The sequence below is a fragment of the Heterodontus francisci genome, chromosome 15 (assembly GCF_036365525.1).
Source record: "Heterodontus francisci isolate sHetFra1 chromosome 15, sHetFra1.hap1, whole genome shotgun sequence".
Taxonomy (NCBI): domain Eukaryota; kingdom Metazoa; phylum Chordata; class Chondrichthyes; order Heterodontiformes; family Heterodontidae; genus Heterodontus; species Heterodontus francisci.
Window position 1 is genome coordinate 50,511,816 of NC_090385.1, and position 11,556 is coordinate 50,523,371.

Consider the following 11,556-nt stretch of genomic DNA (forward strand, 5'->3'; position numbering starts at 1 on the left):
CACCACCTGCAAGTTCCACTTCAAGTCACACACCATCCTGACTTGGAACAATATCGCAGTTCCTTCACTGTCTCTGGGTGAAAATTCTGGAACTCCCTTCCTAACAACACTGTGGGTGTACCTACCTCACATGGACTACAGAGGTTCAAGAAGGCAGCTCACCATTACCTTCTCAACGACAATTAGGAATGGGCAATAAATGCTGGCCTCACCAGCGATGCCCACATCCCATGAATGAATAAAAAAAACAGTTCAAGGAGAAAAGCCCATCACTGCCTTTATTGGGGAACTAGGGATGGGCAATAGATGAGGTCTTGGCATCTTTGGCAAAATCCTGTTCAGCATTTTTGAGAATAGGAATGACGAGGTTTGCAGTGCAATGAGGAGCACTTTCATTAGGCTAGCACACATTGTGCATTGCAAGTTTGATTCTTTCAGTCTGTGAACCCTCCCAACACTTTAAACAAGACGCAAAGTGTGAAGAATTTAAGGCAGAGAACCCAGATAATACATTGCACCATAGTGAGTGATTACATTCAACCCTCTTTGGTTATGACTTTAAGGCAAGCCTGTCCAAACACCACAACCTTAATATGCAGGAGGTTAGTTTTCCTAGGAGATGTCAGCACGAGAGGTGCAATATGAAATATCTCAACAAGCTGAGTAAGTCATGATAAGCATTTTGATTTCTCATCATGTGTCAGCTTGGCTAAGTACATGGTACTCTCACCTCAGAAGGTTGAGATTTCGCACTCACTTCATGAGATCAGCACATTGTGTGCATTACTAAAGATATGTTGCATTGTCAGAGATGCTGTTTCCTTCAGATTAGTTGTTAAATTGATAACTCAGGTGGATAATAAAGATCCCATGGTGCTGTTTCAAGAAGAGCAGGGAGTTATCCCTACATCCAAGCTAACATTCATCCTTTGACCAACATCACTAAGAGCAGAATTTTACAAGTTGCCCTTTCCCTGGTATCACCAGCATTCAGGCATAGCAGGGTTTGTGCCACCCAACTGACTCGCTGCTGACCCTGGAGAATCTTAAAGGGGTCTTCCATATGCAATTTGTTTGCTAGATTCTAGGAGATGTTTTCAACCATTCCAGGGAGGGTTAGAGAGGAACACAGTTGTTGCTGCAGGACTCCAATGGTGTCACGTCTGCAGAAGGTTAAAGGGGTCAGTCACCATAAGCTCAAAGTGTACCAGCCCAATCTTGCTGGGGAGAAATATTTAAAATTTAAATCTTCCCCACTGACCCTAAAAACTTTGAACACCCGTAAAATGCCAGCAAGACTAAAGGCCAGCATTGCTAAGACATTAGTGATGAAATGTGTGATGTATGAATTCACACAACAAATAAAGATTTATTTGAATATACCTTTTAGTTTTTGGATTGGCATTTACGCGGCCAGTGAAAATTACACCAGAAAATCACGACAAGGGCAGAAATGGACAGAGATGTGGCAGGTTGGTTTCCTGCCCCCCCTCCACACCCTGATAATATTCTGCTCCTGTCCATCCTGTGCCTCTGGAAAATGAATGGCTACACAAAGAAAAGATCTGCCTATAAAAAGACAATTGCCTGAATGCTATTCGTGGGATCTTGCTGAGTATGCCTACGTGACAGTCACTGCATTTGAATGAATTATCTTCCATTTATATTGTGCCTTTCAAATCCTCAGGATGTCTCACATGACATACTTTTAAATTGTAGTCACTCATGTAATGTGAGCAAACATCACAGGCAATTGTGCATAGCAAGATCCCACAAACAACAATGAGATAAATGGCCACATAATTTAGTGAGTTTTAGTTAGTTGAGAGTTAAATATTAGCTAGGACATTGAGGAAAATGCCTCGGCTTTTCTATAAAAGTACATCCAGCCGAGACAGTTGACGGAGTCTTAGCTTAATTTCTCACCCAAAAGAGGGCACCTCTAACAGTGCAGCACTGGTTCAGTATTGTACTGAAGTGTCAGCTTAGATTACGTGCTTAAGTCTTTGGAGTAGGACTTGAACCGATTGTATTGCTCATCTACTGTTCATTTGATATGTTGTGTATTGTTTTATTTGAGGCCATCGTACATGTGACGTACATTGTACGTGCCACTGGAGGGAGTGGATAATAAAGTTTCAATTTACAGCAGCAGTCCAGAAGTTGTGTTTCTTCCGGAGATTTACAACAGCAGATCGACAATGTGAGATCTGCCACCCATGACCTTCTGACTGAGGTGAGAGTGCTACCATTGAAACAAGGCTGACATTTCAAAATAGTTAACGGTATTGAGTGTTTTGAGAAGTTTCTAGGATTTGTGATAAGGTGCTCTGTTATATACATAAAACAACAACTTATATTTATATAGAACCTTTAATAAAACGTCCCAAGGTGCTTCACAGGAGCATTATAAAATAAACCGTGATACCGAGCCACAAAAAGGAGATACTAGATCAAATGACCAAAAGCTTGGTCAAAGAGGTAGGTTTCAAGGAGTGTGTTAAAGGAGGAAAGTGAGTTAGAGAGGTGGAGAGGTGTAGGGAGGGTATTCCAGAGTTTACAGCCTAGGCAACTGACCGCACAGCCACTAACGGTGGAGGGATTAAAGTCAGGCATGCAGAAGGGACCAGAATTAGAGGAGCGCAGAGATCTTGGAGGGTTATGGGGCTGGAGCAGATTACAGATATAGGAAGGGGCGAGACCAGGAAGGAATCTGAAAACCAGGATGAGAATTTTTAAATCAGACGTTGCTTGAGAGCCAATGTAGGCCAGCAAGCACAGGGGTGATAGGGGATATGGGACTTGGTGTGAGTTGAGATATGGGATGCAGAGTTTTGGATGACCTCAAGTTTATGGAGGGTAGAATGTGGGAGACCAGCCAGGAGTGCATTGGAATAGTCAAGTCCAGGGGTAATAAAGGCATGAATAAGGGTTTCAGCAGCATATGAGATGAGACAAGGCAAATTCGAGCGATGTTACAGAGGTGGAAATAGACAGTCTTAGTGATGACACAATTATGAGGTGGGAAGCTCATCTCAGGGTCAAATATCACGCCAAGGTTGTGAGCAGACTGACTTAGTCTCAGACTATTGTCAGGGAGAGGGGTGGAGTCAGTAGCCAGGGAACAGAATTTGGAGCAGGGACTAAATACAATGGTTTCAGTCTTCCTAATATTTAATTAGAGGAAATTACTGCTCATCCAGTAGTGGATGTCAGATAAGCAGTCTGATCATTTTGCAACAGTGGAGGATTGGACAGAACTGGTGGTGAAAACTAACGCTGTGCTTTCGGATGATGTCGCCGGGGAGCAGCATGTAGATGAGAAATAAAAGGGGGCCAAGGGCGAACCAGAGGTAATGGTGCGGGAGCAGGAAGAAAAGCCTTGCAAGTGATACTCTGGCTACGATTAGTGGCCGGGGGGGGGGATCAAACCTGGTTTAATGCAGAGTGCAGGAGGGCATGCCAGGAGCAGCACTAGGCATACCTCAAAATGAGGTGTCAACCTGGTGAAGCCACAACACAGGACTACTTGCATGCTAAACAGCATAAGCAACATGCGATAGACAGAGCTAAGCGATCCCACAACCATTGCCATCACCATCCCTGGGTATGTCCTGTCCCACTGGCAGGACAGACCCAGCAGAAGTGGCGTCACAATGGTTATACAGTTGGGAGAGAATTGCCCTGGAAGTCCTCAACATCGACCCCGGACCCTATGAAGTCTCATGGCATCAGGTCAAACATGGGCAAGGAAACCTCCTGCTGATTACCACCTACCGCCCTCCGTCAGCTGATGAGTCAGTACTCCTCCATGTTGATCATCACTTGGAGGAAGCATTGAGGGTGGCAAGAGAGCAGAATGAACTCTGGGTGGGGGACTTCAATGTCCATCACCAAGAGTGGCTCAGTAGTACCACTAATAACCGAGCTGGCCGAGTCCTAAAGGACATAGCTGCTAGACTGGGTTCTCGGCAGGTGGTAAGGGAACCAACAAGAGGGAAAAACATACTGACCTTATCCTCAGCAACCTGCCTGCCGCAGATGCATCTGTCCATGACAGTATTGGTAGGTGTGCCCACCACACAGTCCTGCCTTCACGTTGAGGATACTCTCCATCGTTTTGTGTGGCACTACCACCGTGCTAAATGGAATAGATTTCAAACAGATCTAGCAATGCAAAACTGGGCATCCATGAGGCGCTGTGGGCCATCCGCAGCAGCAGAATTGTACTCGACCACAATCTGTAACCTCATGGCCCGGCATATTCCCCACTCTACTATTACTATCAAGCCAGGAGACCAACCCTGGTTCAATGAAGAGTGCAGGAGGGCATGCCAGGAGCAGCACTAGGCATACCTCAAAATGAGGTGTCATCCTGGTGAAGCTACAGCACAGGACTACTTGCATGTCAAACTGCGTAAGCAGCATGCGATAGACAGAGTATGCGATCCCATAATCAACGGATCAGATCTAAGCTCTGCAGTCCTGCCGCATCCAGCCATGAATGGTGGTGGATAATTAAACAACTAACTGGAGGAGGTGGCTCCACAAATAGCCCCATCCTCAATGATGGGGGAGCCCATCACATCAGTGCGAAAAATAAGGCTGAAGCATTTGCAACAATCTTCAGTCAGCAGTGCCGAGTTGATGATCCATCTCGGCCTCCTCCTGAAGTCCCCAGCATCACAGATGCCAGACTTCAGCCAATTCAATTCACTCCGTGTGATATCAAGAAACCATTGAAGGCACTTGATAATGCAAAGGCTATGGACCCTGACAATATTACCGTAATTGTACTGAAGACCTTTGCTCCAGAACTTGCCAGGCCCCTAGCCAAGCTGTTCCAGTACAGCTACAACACTGGCATCTATCCTGCAATGTGGAAAATTGCCCAAGTATGTCCTGTACACAAAAAGCAGGACAAGTCCAACACGACCAATTACCGCCCCATCAGTCTACTCTCAATCATCAGCAAAGTGATGGAAGGTGTCATCAACAGTGCTATCAAGTGGCATTTGCTCTGCAATAACCTGCTCAGTGATGCTCAGTTTGGGTTCTACCAGGGCCACTCAGCTCCTGACCTCATTACAGCCTTGGTTCAATCATAGACAAAAGAGCTGAACTCAAGAGGTGAGATGAGAGTGACTGCCCTTGACATCAAGGCAGCATTTGACCGAGTATGGCATCAAGGAGCCCTAGCAAAACTGAAGTCAATGGGAATCAGGGAGTTGGAGTCATACCTAGCACAAAGGAAGGTGGTTGTGATTGTTGGAGGTCAATCATCTCAGCTGCAGGACATCACTGCAGGAGTTCCTCAGGGTAGTGTCCTAGGCCCAACCATCTTCAGCTGCTTCATCAATGACCTTCCTTCAATCATAAGGTCAGAAGTGGGGATGTTTGCTGATGATTGCACAATGTTCAGCGCCATTCGTGACTCCTTAGATACTGAAGCTGTTCATGTCGAAATGCAGCAAGACCTGGACAATATCCAGGCTTGGGCTGATAAGTGGCAAGTAACATTGGCGACACACAAGTGCCAGTCAATGACCATCTCCAACAAAAGAGAATCTGATCATCTCCCCATGACATTCAATGGCATTATGATTGCTGAATCCCCCATTATCAACATCCTAGGGGCTACCATTGACCAGAAACTGAACTGGAGTAGCCATTTAAATACTATGCCGACAAGAGCAGGTCAGAGACTAGGAATCCTGCGGCGAGTAACTCATCTCCTGACTACCCAAAACCTGTCCACCATCTACAAGGCACAAGTCAGGAGTGTGATGGAATACTCTCCACTTGCCTGGATGGGTGCAGCTCCAACAACACTCAAGAAGCTCGACACCATCCAGGACAAAGCAGCCCACTTGATTGTCACCCCATCCACAAATATTCACTCCCTCCACCACCGACGCACAGTGGCAGCAGTGTGTACCATCTACAAGATGCACTGCAGCAATGCACCAAAGCCTCTTAGACAGAACCTTCCAAACCCGCGACCTCTACCACCTAGAAGGACAAGGGCAGCAAATGCATGGGAACACCACCACCTGCAAATTCCCCTCCAAGTCACACACCATCCTGACTTGGAACTATATCGCCATTCCTTCATTGTCACTGGGTCAAAATCCTGAACTCCCTTCCTAACAGCACTGTGGGTGTACCTACCCAACATGGACTGCAGTGGTTCAAGAAGGCAGCTCACCACCACTTTCTCAGGGGCAATTAGGGATGGGCAATAAATGCTGGGCTGGCCAGCGACGCCCACATCCCATGAGTGAATAAGAAAAAGATGTAAAATAAAGGAACCAGGTGAGTGCAGTTCCATGTAGCTGGACAGGAGAAGCATTAGAGGAGGATGGTGTGGTATATGCTGTGTGTGTATATATATGTATATATAATATGTACACACAGTTTTTCATTAAATCATCATAGTGTTGCCATAATTTAGTTATAATGCTTCAAAGAAAAATTTCTTTTAGAAGCTGTAGTGTGATGTCACTTTCTAATAATGTTGTACAGTATTTTTAGATTTTGCTGTTTTTTTCCTCATTTATTTGATAGTTTTGAAGTTTGGAAACAAGTACATGCTGCAATTTCAAAGTTCTCATGTTGAGTTATTTTCTAACATGGTTGATCTGATTTGGAGAACATACAGTCAGTGCCACGTAGACACTTGTCATTATTGCCAACAGGAAGTGAAAGCTCCTCCCCAAACAAAAACCATCCAACTTAAATGGTCGGTAATACAGATGTGTTTACAATGGCAGGGTATTGAAAATAAGCATCTGATGAGAAACCTTCAATGAAGGGCATTCCATGTTTCATTTTTTATTTCCAAATGAATGCTGGTTGAAAGCTGGGTCACTGATTGATATGCCCATAGTGGCAGCATTTAAATTAAAATTTCATCAGGTGACATTGTATTTTTACAGGCGCAGTCTTCTCCAACAGAAAAAGAAAAGTTTTTTGAGGTAAACACAAGTATATCTTCAAAGGGCACCGATAACAAGGACCCAGGACTAAGTTTCAGGCTGTAGCAGGAGGTCATAACAGCATCGTTTCCCAAAACAGTTCCAACATTTATACAGTTGTAGATGACGTTCTTTCCGTCCTATTAAAAATAATACATGCACTTAACAGTACCAATTCAGACCAAAGGATCTTCATTATAAGTTGTGTGGCCTTGACATCAGGAAGGCTCTTGGTCTTGATGGGATCTCACTACATATCCTGGGAAGCAATTTCCTGCCTGAAAAGCTGGTGGTCTGTGGGGTAGGTAATCAAGGAAAATAATCTTAACTTAGCTGGCATAAAGGATAATGTGCCTCATTTTCATTTATAGCATACATGGGAGCACGGTGAGCAGAGTAATTGAACCCTCTGCCCAATAGCATAAGTGAAAGGCCCAAACCATATTCATGGTCGATTTCATTTGAGTATGATCAGCGAGCGGCCAGCACTGAAAGGGGGTGGGGGAGGAGAAGTGAGCGGGAAATCCAGCCGCTGCTCCACAGAACCGATCAAGTGTATTCACAAAAGATGGGGAAGCAATCCCGAAGAGGACATCGAAGAACAACAATGTTTCTGGAGTGGCCTCCAGTGGTCCTGGGTGCAGGACCTGATTTAAATAGTGTAATATTGCATGCAGGATTGATTTCTACCCATTTCAAGGTTTACTCAAAAATAGATTCGGGGTGGTGGTCTTGGGGGTTATTTTTAAACTTTCGTTTGCCTACCACTCCATTTTTTGCATAAAGAGAGGGTTAGTCGGATGGAAACTCCCCCCAGTATTATGAGGTAATTGTAGATAGAGTGATTAGAATTTTTACCACTCTTTGCTGAATGTTGTTCTGGAGTCTTGATGGGTGATAGACCTGGCTGGTACTGATTTTTGTCAGAAAACACTGAGACAAAGGGCAGAATTTTAAAGGGCCCTTGAAGGCGGGTCAACAATACATTCCCGCCTCCACGGGATTCTGCAGGAGGCGGGGTGATGGCAGGCCTGGTTACCTGACTGGCCATGGCGGGTAGCCAATTACACCCCTTGCAGTGCTAATTACTGTGGGGGTGCTCTCCCCTTTCTGTCCGATGGCCCTTTCCCTTTTGACCCTTCTTTAATTCCCCCTTTGTGGCTGGCAACTGGGAATGCAGTCACCCTTGTGCCTCCGTACATACTTCAGCAGCACCCACCTCTACTGCTGCTAATCTTTCAGTGCTGGATGGCCTCCTGTTGACCCTCCAGACTTGGAAGCCTGTCCATTGTCCTTCTGGAGGAGGCCACTTAATTGGTTGCCTACTCAGAAATCACTTTCAGGGCCTCACCGCCAGCATTTCCGGGTTCCCGACTACATTTCAGTATCACAGTGGGATCAAGACGCAAGAACCAAAATTCTGCCCTCTGGGTTCCAAGGTGCTGACTGTCAACATTAAATACTGCTGGTCAGTATTAGATGGTCCAGTACTGAAGTCTGAAAGGAGTCAATATAACGCATAGAATGTTTGAGTGCTGTTAACAATATAATGGGGTACATCATCAACAATTCTTTACATAAACATCTATTTGTTACCATCTGATAGACTTCATATTTTAGCAACCACATAGAATAAATCAAATGTGCTAATTTTATTGTGAAAATGAAAATATGTATGAGCCATTTACTTATTGGCATGACATCAAACTTGTAATACTTGATATCAAGGGGCTTTTGGCATGCATGCCACCAAAGTTTGAAGGTCAAGTTAACATCATGGTATTTGCGACCAGTTGCATAAGTGGATTAATTCACATTTGTCAAACTGTTCCAGCTGAGTTGTCATGAATGGTTTAATTCTTACAGCATGTAAAATGAATGCTGGTGTTCCTCAATGAAGTATCCTGGGACAAGCATTTTTGCTGCGCACTTAAATGACATCTGTCATGTGTTCCATTACTTCAATCTCATAATTTATGCTTTACTCAGAAAACACTGCGTTAGATTTGAAGCAGGATTCCAAAGCATTCTGCCAGTGAGGTAAGAGATGGAACATTGTGTTTGAAACCACAGAATATAAAGTACTTACCATTACAAATGAGTCAAATGACCCAAGGGCCCAGCTTTCCATCATATTTTGTGATACGATTATATGTAAAGGTGATGAGGTGGAACTACTGTGGTTGTGTTTACTGCTAAAATGAGGTAGGGTGTCTATCTATTACAGGTAATCAGAAAAGCTGTCTTACATCTGTCAAAGATGCATTGGTTGAAATCTGAAATGGACAATAGTAGCTATAAATCTTTTATCAGGAATAAGCTATAGCATGTACCTTTACCATGGTTGGCTGCTTCTGAACAACAACTAGTATTGTTCAACAGAATTCAAAAGTCTTCCCTATGTATAATCAACATTGATGCAGATACAACATTGTGTCGGCAACAGGTTCAACCGCTGGCATTTTTTTTTTAACCAAGCCCTGCCCAGTTCTCCATCTGAGCTGGTCGAAGTGTCACATTTTGGAAAAATACCAGCACTGGCACCATGTAGTCAGAGATCCAGCAAATAGCCAAACAGAGAGTAATGCGTCCTTACCCTAAAGCGGTTCATCAAGGGCATCATTTTCCCATCTATGATTCATATTTTCTTGTTCAATTTGGCAGTATGGGTTTTGTGTCTTTTCAGAGATCTTTTCAGTAAGTTGTTATTCTTACTGACCAAAAGTCAGCCTGAGCAATGACTCTTTTTCTCAATTAAATCAAGGATACAGGAATTCCTTAGCAGAGAGGTATCATGATAGTTGCCTGCAGAGTTAGCATTCACCTGAAGAATCCTTTGCAGCGGGGCACAGACAATTTAAAAATTAAGTGAGTAAAAGTGGAGAGAAAATTCAAAGAGTTCACTGTTGGAGCTCACAGGGCAATCAATGACCTTGTGGAACAGAGCAACATGATAAAATGGAACAACTCTATCTGGCTAATACCCTAAATAATTTCACAAGTTACATATGGCCGCAAAATTCGACTCCATAGCACTTCTGGGGCTGGTGCTACAGAATCTTGGAGCTCATAATATGGCACCTGCACCACTTCCAGCCACTTCTGGTGTGGCCTGTGAGAGGGGCCATGACTGTAAGGACATGAACACAGGCATCTTGGACTTTGCAGATCCTGTCAACATCCTCTCTTAAACACTCCAATCCAAACATGCATTCAGCTACGTGAAGGACCACCCCCCCAACCCACCACGAGTTTCAGACAGGCTATAAGCAGCTTTTCAAACTGCTGTGCCTCAGTTGGTAGCATTCTTGCCTCTGAGTTACAAAGTTCCAGGTTCAAGTCCCACTCCAGGGGTGTGATTTTATGCTCTCCCCCACGGCGGGTTTGGAGGCAGAGAGAACATTTAATCAGGTGGCGGGTAGTGGCTGGGGGTGGGGGGGAGCGTTGGAGCCCTGTCACCTTCCTGCCTCCATCCCAATTAAGTCTGTGGACAGCCTTGCTTCCCTGCTGTCAATTGAGGCCCTTAAGTGGGAAATTAATGCCCAATTAAGGGCCTCATCCTGCTTCTACTGGTGTTAGCCCAGTGGCAGGTGGACCTGTTACCACACAGGGAGCATACCAAGCAAACCTGTGTGAGTTGCTTGCCGGCTCTGGGGGGTGGTGGGGAATGTCGCTCATTCAAAGGCACTTTTTTTTATTTCATTCATGGTTATGCTAAACATTGTGCAATCATCAACGAACATCCCCACTTCTGACCTTATGATTGAAGGAAGGTCATTGATGAAGCAGCTGAAGATGGTTGGGCCTAGGACACTACCCTGAGGAACTCCTGCAGTGATGTCCTGGAGCTCAGATGATTGACCTCCAACAATCACAACCATCTTCCTTTGTGCTAGGTATGACTCCAGCCAGCGGAGGGTTTTCCCCCTGATTCTCATTGACCTCAGTTTTGCTAGGGCTCCTTGATGCCATACTCAGTCAAATGCTGCCTTGATGTCAAGGGCAGTCACTCTCACCTCACCTCTTGACTTCAGCTCTTTTGTCCATGTTTGAACCAAGGCTGTAGTGAGGTCATGAGTGGTCCTGGCGGAACCCAAACTGAGCATCACTGAGCAGGTTATTGCTAAGCAAGTGCCACTTGATGGCACTGTTGATGACACCTTCCATCACTTTACTGATGATTGTGAGTAGGCTGATGGGGCGGTAATTGGCAGGGTTGGACTTGTCCTGCTTTTTGTGTACAGGACATACCTAGCAATTTTCCACATTGCAGGGGAGATGCCAGTGTTGTAGCTGTACTGGAACAGCTTGGCTCGGGGCCTGGGAAGTTCTGGAGCACAGGTCTTCTGTACTACTGCCGAAATATTGTCAGGGCCCATAGCCTTCAGTCGTTTCTTGATATCACGTGGAATGAATTGAATTGGCTGAAGTCTGGCATCTGTGATGCTGGGGACTTCAGGAAGAGGCCGAGATGGATCATCAACTCGGCACTGCTGACTGAAGATTGTTGCAAATGCTTCAGTCTTATTTTTCGCACTGATGTGATGGGCTCCCCCATCATTGAGGATGGGGATATTTG